The sequence below is a fragment of the Oryx dammah genome, unplaced genomic scaffold (genome assembly GCF_014754425.2).
Source record: "Oryx dammah isolate SB20612 unplaced genomic scaffold, SCBI_Odam_1.1 HiC_scaffold_25, whole genome shotgun sequence".
Classification (NCBI taxonomy): Eukaryota; Metazoa; Chordata; class Mammalia; order Artiodactyla; family Bovidae; genus Oryx; species Oryx dammah.
Genome location: NW_024070209.1, coordinates 93,307,026 through 93,313,025, shown reverse-complemented (window position 1 = coordinate 93,313,025; position 6,000 = coordinate 93,307,026). Strand labels below are relative to the sequence as shown.

Genomic DNA, 6,000 nt, shown 5'->3' with positions numbered 1-6,000 from the left:
GAGGCCTTCCCTTGGCATCATTGGAGTTTTATAAATGTTTCATTACATGGAATCATAAGGAGGCAGGGAGTCCAAGGAGAGAAGTCAGGGAGAGAGGAGGGGATTGTAGAAGAGCTGGCCTCTGAGCAAGTCCTTCAAGGATGGACAGTAAGAACTTCTCAATCCTGCAGTCAAGAAGACAAGTAGTTGCAAGTCTTGGCGAGGATGTGGGGAACTTGGAGCCCTCACACACCGCTGATGGAAAAGCAAAATAGTGCACTTGCTTTGGAAAACAGCCTGGCAGGTCGTCAAAAAGTTGAACATAGAGCTACTGTATGACCCAGTCATTCTACTCCTAGCTGTATACCCAGGAGAAATGAAAATGTATTCATGTAGAAACTTTTACATGAATTTTCACAGCAGCATTGTTCATAATGGCCCCAAAGAAGAAACAACTCAACTATCTGCCAGCTGATGAATGGATAAATAAAAATGTGGTTTGTCCATACAATGGGATATTATTCCATCATAAGAGGAAATAAAGTACTGATATCTGCTACAATGTGATTGAACCTTGAAAATCTTAAGTGAAAGGAGCCAAGGGACTTCCCTGGTGGTCCCAACACAGGGGACCTTGGTTCAATTCTTGGTCAGGGGACTATATCCCACAGGCTGCAACCAAGAGTTCATATGCTGCAATGAAGATCGAAAATCTTGCATGGGACAACTAAAAAATAGTCAAATAAATAAATAAAAATAAAAAATATAAAAAGAAAGAAGCCAGTCACCAAAGACCATATGTTGTATGATTCCATTTATGAAATGTCATGCATAGAAAAATATATGCAGACAAAATGTAGATTGGGGATTGTCTATAGCTGTGGGGGGAGGAATTGGTGCAAAAAAAAAGAGTGAATGATGCTATTGGGGATTTGGAGGGGGATGTTGCAAATTGAAGTGATGGTTTCATAATTGTGAACACAAAATATGCAACAAGACATTGAATTGTATACTTTAAACAGGTGGTGAATTATATTATATGTGAATTATTATCTCAGGATGGCTATTAGCAAGAAGAAGAAAAGAGTATATCTAGAGGTAGGAGAAGGCAGCCTAAGCTGCAGAGCAGCCTGGGAACTCCAAGACATCAGGGTCACCCATCTGATCAGCTGGCCACCCTGCCCGCCCCTCGTCCCTTGGATTCCAAAACAAGTGAAGGGAATTGGGGGCTGAGAGTCCAGCCCTGAGGTGTAAAGAATAACAGTCAAAGGAAAAAGAGGGAGAGAAGAAAGTCTACCTCCGAGGCCGGAGGTGGGTGTAGGAAGCTCCACAAGGAAGCAGAGTCCATGTGACCGATGCCAGTCTGGGTCACTGGCTCACGTGCCAGGGAGAGATCAGAGATCTGGTAGCACAGGACTGTGACATGTGCGGGCTCCTCGGGGTGAAGGCTTGGTCCTGGACGGCCCCGTCCACTGTCGCCCACTGCCTGTCTGTGAGGATGGTTCCAACATGGCCTTTGGCTATATCTGGTTGCACAGGCTGAACCAGCCTTGGTCCTTTCTCTGGAATTTGGGACCTTGACAGAGGAAGAGGCGTTCTCTTCAACAGGCTAGATCATGTGAGCTAGAAGGTAGTGAAGGGCCAAGCGTCCTCTCCCTACTCCCCGTGGGCAAGGCTGAAAAGAAGAGGGTGCTGCTTCCCAAGCTGTTGGGAATGTTCTGAGGTCCCCGTGGAAGGAGCGCTAAAGTGCAAGCACCTGCGAGCGCTCTGGCAGCGTGAGGCTCTGTGCACCTTGTCGGGAGAGCCCAGAGAGACTGGAGCTGCAGCAGAGAAGCAGGTAAGGAGGGTTCTCAAAGAAGCAGCACTAGTGGGGAAGGTGGAGGGGGGATGGCTGTCCCAGCAACTTCCCTGGAGAGGGGTTTGGAAATCACAGACCAGGGCCATTGGTACCCACTGCCCTTGGCCACAAGTCCTAGGGAAGCAAAAGTTCCCTAGGAGCAGCACATGATGGCCTTGTTAATGTGGTGAAGAGTAGATATTCTGTGCCAGCAGGCCCATTATACTTTTCAAAGCATAGTCACCTCCACAATCCCATTTGCTCCTTCCCCAGGTATGTTAGAGAAAGATGTAGCATGCTCTGAGAGCTGCCAGGCCCAGGCCCCTTCTAGAATAAAGCTGCCTGGCTGACCCACCCTTGCACACTGGGTTAAGGTGTGTACCCAACACAAAGGCAGCCACCCCGCAGGTGGGCCAGTGGCTTGGGGAGGAGCCTGGCTGAGCCCCACATACTGAACACAGATAACAGTGACCAAAGGAGCCAACACGCTTCCCTCTCGGGGTTTGAGAGGCAGCCTCCGGAGAGAGGCAGAGCTCTGTTTTTGCAAGGCCAGAAGCCAAGAGACACAGTAAGAGAACAGAGATTGAAAGCCAAGAATGAATAAGAAGTGGTGGCGGCGGCAGGCAGGAGATGGGGTAAAGGTAAGAGAGAGGCACTGGGGGGGTGAAGCAGGGAGCACAATGGCTGAGATGGGGGAGTCAGCTTGGGGGGGCCCTAGAGCAGACCAGCTTTGGCAGATGGCGCCTCGTGGCCTGGCACCAGAGCAGCACTGGACCCTCAAGGGCCTGTCTGCACAAAATGGAGTCGGGAGGCTTAGATTCTGGTCTTTGTTATCGTCCTGAGCCTCCTTATCAGGAACCCTCAGGGACCACCTGAGTCACCGCTAGTCCTTAAGGCTGCCTCACACCCCCACCTGTGAATCTCTGGCCCAGCCGGAGGAGGCCATTCCTGGCCAAGGTCAGCACATCTCAGCGGGGTCTTTCCTCTTGTCTGCCCATGCACCCTCTCTTCTTCAGAGGGGTCCTTGTCAGGGACAGGCCACAGGGAAGACCTTCTGTGATGTGGTGACATCAGTCAGGCCTTCAGCCTCAGGGATAAGTCTAGAGAGGTACCCACAGCCTCGGTGAGAAGCTGATCAAATTAAGTCAAGACACGAAGGAAACTTCTTCCTTCTTTCCGTCCTTTGTTTCCTCAAGTGAACTTGACTGTCAAATGTGTCACTTGCTGATTCAGGCACCCAGCAGAGTCCAATCAACCATGACCAAGGGACCAGGGTTATGTAATACTCACGGCTGCTGGGGCTCAACCCTGGTGCTGGGTCTTCTCGGAGGAAGAGGGAACAGGGTGAAGATTAAGACTTAAAATATGTGCACTAAGCAGAGAGAGAGAAAATCAGGGGATGGAAACTAACATTTTAAAAAAATTGATAGATGTCGAGTGCTGTCCACACAGTTTTCTGTTTACTTAAGTCTTCCCAACAACTCTGAGATAAGCATTAATAACCTTGTTGCGCAAATGAGGGAAGTTAGGCTTGGAAAGTTAAGGCACTAACCCAAGACGTTCAGTCTAGTAAGGGGTAAGGCTGGATGAGAGTCCAGTACCATCCAAGGCCAGGGGTTATGCTCTTTCCTCTGTACCACACTGCCTGGCACTGATTTGAAATGATGTTTCTGCCCTTGCTTTGCTGAGTCTCAAAACCCCAACAACTCCGTTTCACCGAAGGGCCTTTGAAACTTTCAAGCTCACATTCATCATCATTCATGTATTGTTCTGTTGCTCAGTCGTATCTGATTCTTTGCGACCCCGTGGACTGCACCACGCCAGGCTCCTCCGTCCTCCACTGACTCCCCAAGTTTGCTCAAATTCATGTTTATTGAGTCGTTGATGCTATCTCATCCTCTGCCACCTTCTTCTCCTCCTGCCTTCAGTTTTTCCCAGCATCAGGGTCTTTTCTTATAAATCAGCTCTTTGCATCAGGTGACGAAAATACTGGAGCTTCAACATCAGTCCTTCCAATGAATATTCAAGGTTGATTTCCTTTAGGACTGATGGGCCAGATATCCTTGCAGTCCAAGGGACTCTCAAGAGTCTTCTTGAACATCACAATTCAACAGCATCAATTCTTCAGTGCTCAGCCTTCTTTATGGTCCAACTCTCACATCCATACATGACTATTTGAAAAATCATAGCTTTAACTATATGGACCTTTGTGGGCAAAGTGATGTCTCTCCTATACATTATCTAGATTTGTCATAGCTTTTCTTCCAAGGAGCAAGTGTCTTTTAATTTCATGGCTGCAGTCACTGTCCGCGGTGATTTTGGAGCCTGAGAAAATCTGTCACTGTTTCCACTTTTTCTCCTCCTTTTTGCAGTGAAGTGGTGAGTTTGTTATCAAACAGACAAGGAAGTGGAGTGCATAGAGAGTTAGTGTCCAGCCTGTAGTCATACAGGGATTCAAATGCAGAAAGGGGATAAGGATGCAGGTCTCCTAAGTCTGATGCTAGGGCCCTCCCCAGAGGACATGCCACCTTGAGGGTGTCCTGTTCCATGGCTTCTTTTTCCCTGCAGAGCTGATTGGTGAGGCTGCCCCAGGCTGGTTCCTGCCTGGCTCTCTAATTCCACCTTCTTCTCTAGTTCCTCCTTCTGTCTGTCCCCTAAATGTAACCATTGGTGGCTCTCCTGGGAAGTCCCCTAGCAGCAAGAGTAATGTGGCTCCACAACTCTGCACTCAGGACTGCAGACTCCCCAGGGGACATACTGTGTCTTTCATCTTTGACATTCCCTAAATTCCTAACCCAAACATCAAGGGAGTAAGCCGTAAAGGCTGAGATAACTGTTGGTAAGATCACATAATCAGGTTATGCACGCCTGTGTTGCCACTGCATCCACTGACCCACCTCCATTCATCTACCGTCTATCCACCCCCCCTCCACTATTTGTTCATTCACGCGTCTGTCCATCCATCTGTCCATTCATCTAACAAGGCTCATCAACAGGCCATACTTATTCACACCTCCATGCTCCCTCTGCCTGAATGCTCTTTCTGTCTTCCTTCATTGGACACTAACTCATCTTCCATCACATCCTCTGGAGAGCCTTTCCCAAAGCCCAGATTTGACTAAGAGACCTTGTGTCCCAAGAACACCTTTTACACTTATCACATTTTAAAAAAATTTTATATAAATTTATTTATTTTAATTGAGATGTAACTCCAAATAAGCTTATACTGCTCATCAGTAAATGGAGAGAGGGGTTGTTGGGGCAAGGAATAGCGACTTTATTTTTATTTGGGAAGCCCATAGACCAAGAAGTGAAGTCACTCAATCGTGTCCAACTCTTTACGACCCCATGAACCAGGCTCCTCAGTCCATGGAATTCTCCAGGCAAGAGTACTGGAGTGGGTTGCCATTTCCTTCTCCAGGGGATTTTCCCAACCCAGGGATTGAACCTGGGTCTCCTGCACTACAGGCAGACGCTTTACCGTCTGAGCCACCAGGGACCAAGAAGATGGTGGATAAATATCCCAAAGAGCCATCTTCTCTGTGTTAGCATTCAGGCTTCTAAGAGGGGAGGGAGTAAATTTCTGGTTCCAGTTAGACTGTAGGCGATGTGTTGATTTCTTCCTTCCTGCCACCCTTCACAGGTGGGCCTGGTCAGAAGTTGAACAATGATATTTTAGCTTAACACTCATTATCTGGGTGGCAGGGTTCCCAGAGGTGGGCCATTATATATAATTTAAGCTTACAGACAACATGCCTTTGGTGATTAACTTGCAGCAAAAGCAATAGAATACAAAGATTAAAGTAAAAGAAACATCCAATATGGAGTTAGATTTGTTTTTTCCTATTGCAATACCACAAAATTCATCCTTTTATAGTATACAGTTCAGTGGTATATTCACAGTTGTGCAACCATCACCACTAACTTCCGAATATTTTCATCACTCCATAAAGAAACCCTGTACCTACTAGTCCCTTACTATTTCCCCTCAACTTCTCCAACTCTTGGCAATCTTGTGTCTACTTTCTGTCTCTCTAGATTTGCCTGCTCTGGAGATTTTATATAAATGGAATCATACCATATGTGGCCTTTCATTTAGCATGATGTTTTCAAGGTCCATCCAAGTTGTAGCGTGTGTCAAGACACTTCTGCATTTTTAATAAGGGTTGAGAACATTTTGGTAG

At 47.2% G+C, this 6,000-nt stretch overlaps 1 non-coding gene across 1 annotated transcript; it reads right to left on the bottom strand.

Moving 5' to 3' along the window:
- Positions 1-5,243: 5,243 nt before the first annotated feature.
- Positions 5,244-5,315, bottom strand: TRNAY-GUA. The gene has a single exon. It is a non-coding gene; the product is annotated as a tRNA-Tyr (tRNA).
- Between the last annotated feature and the right edge of the window lie 685 nt (positions 5,316-6,000).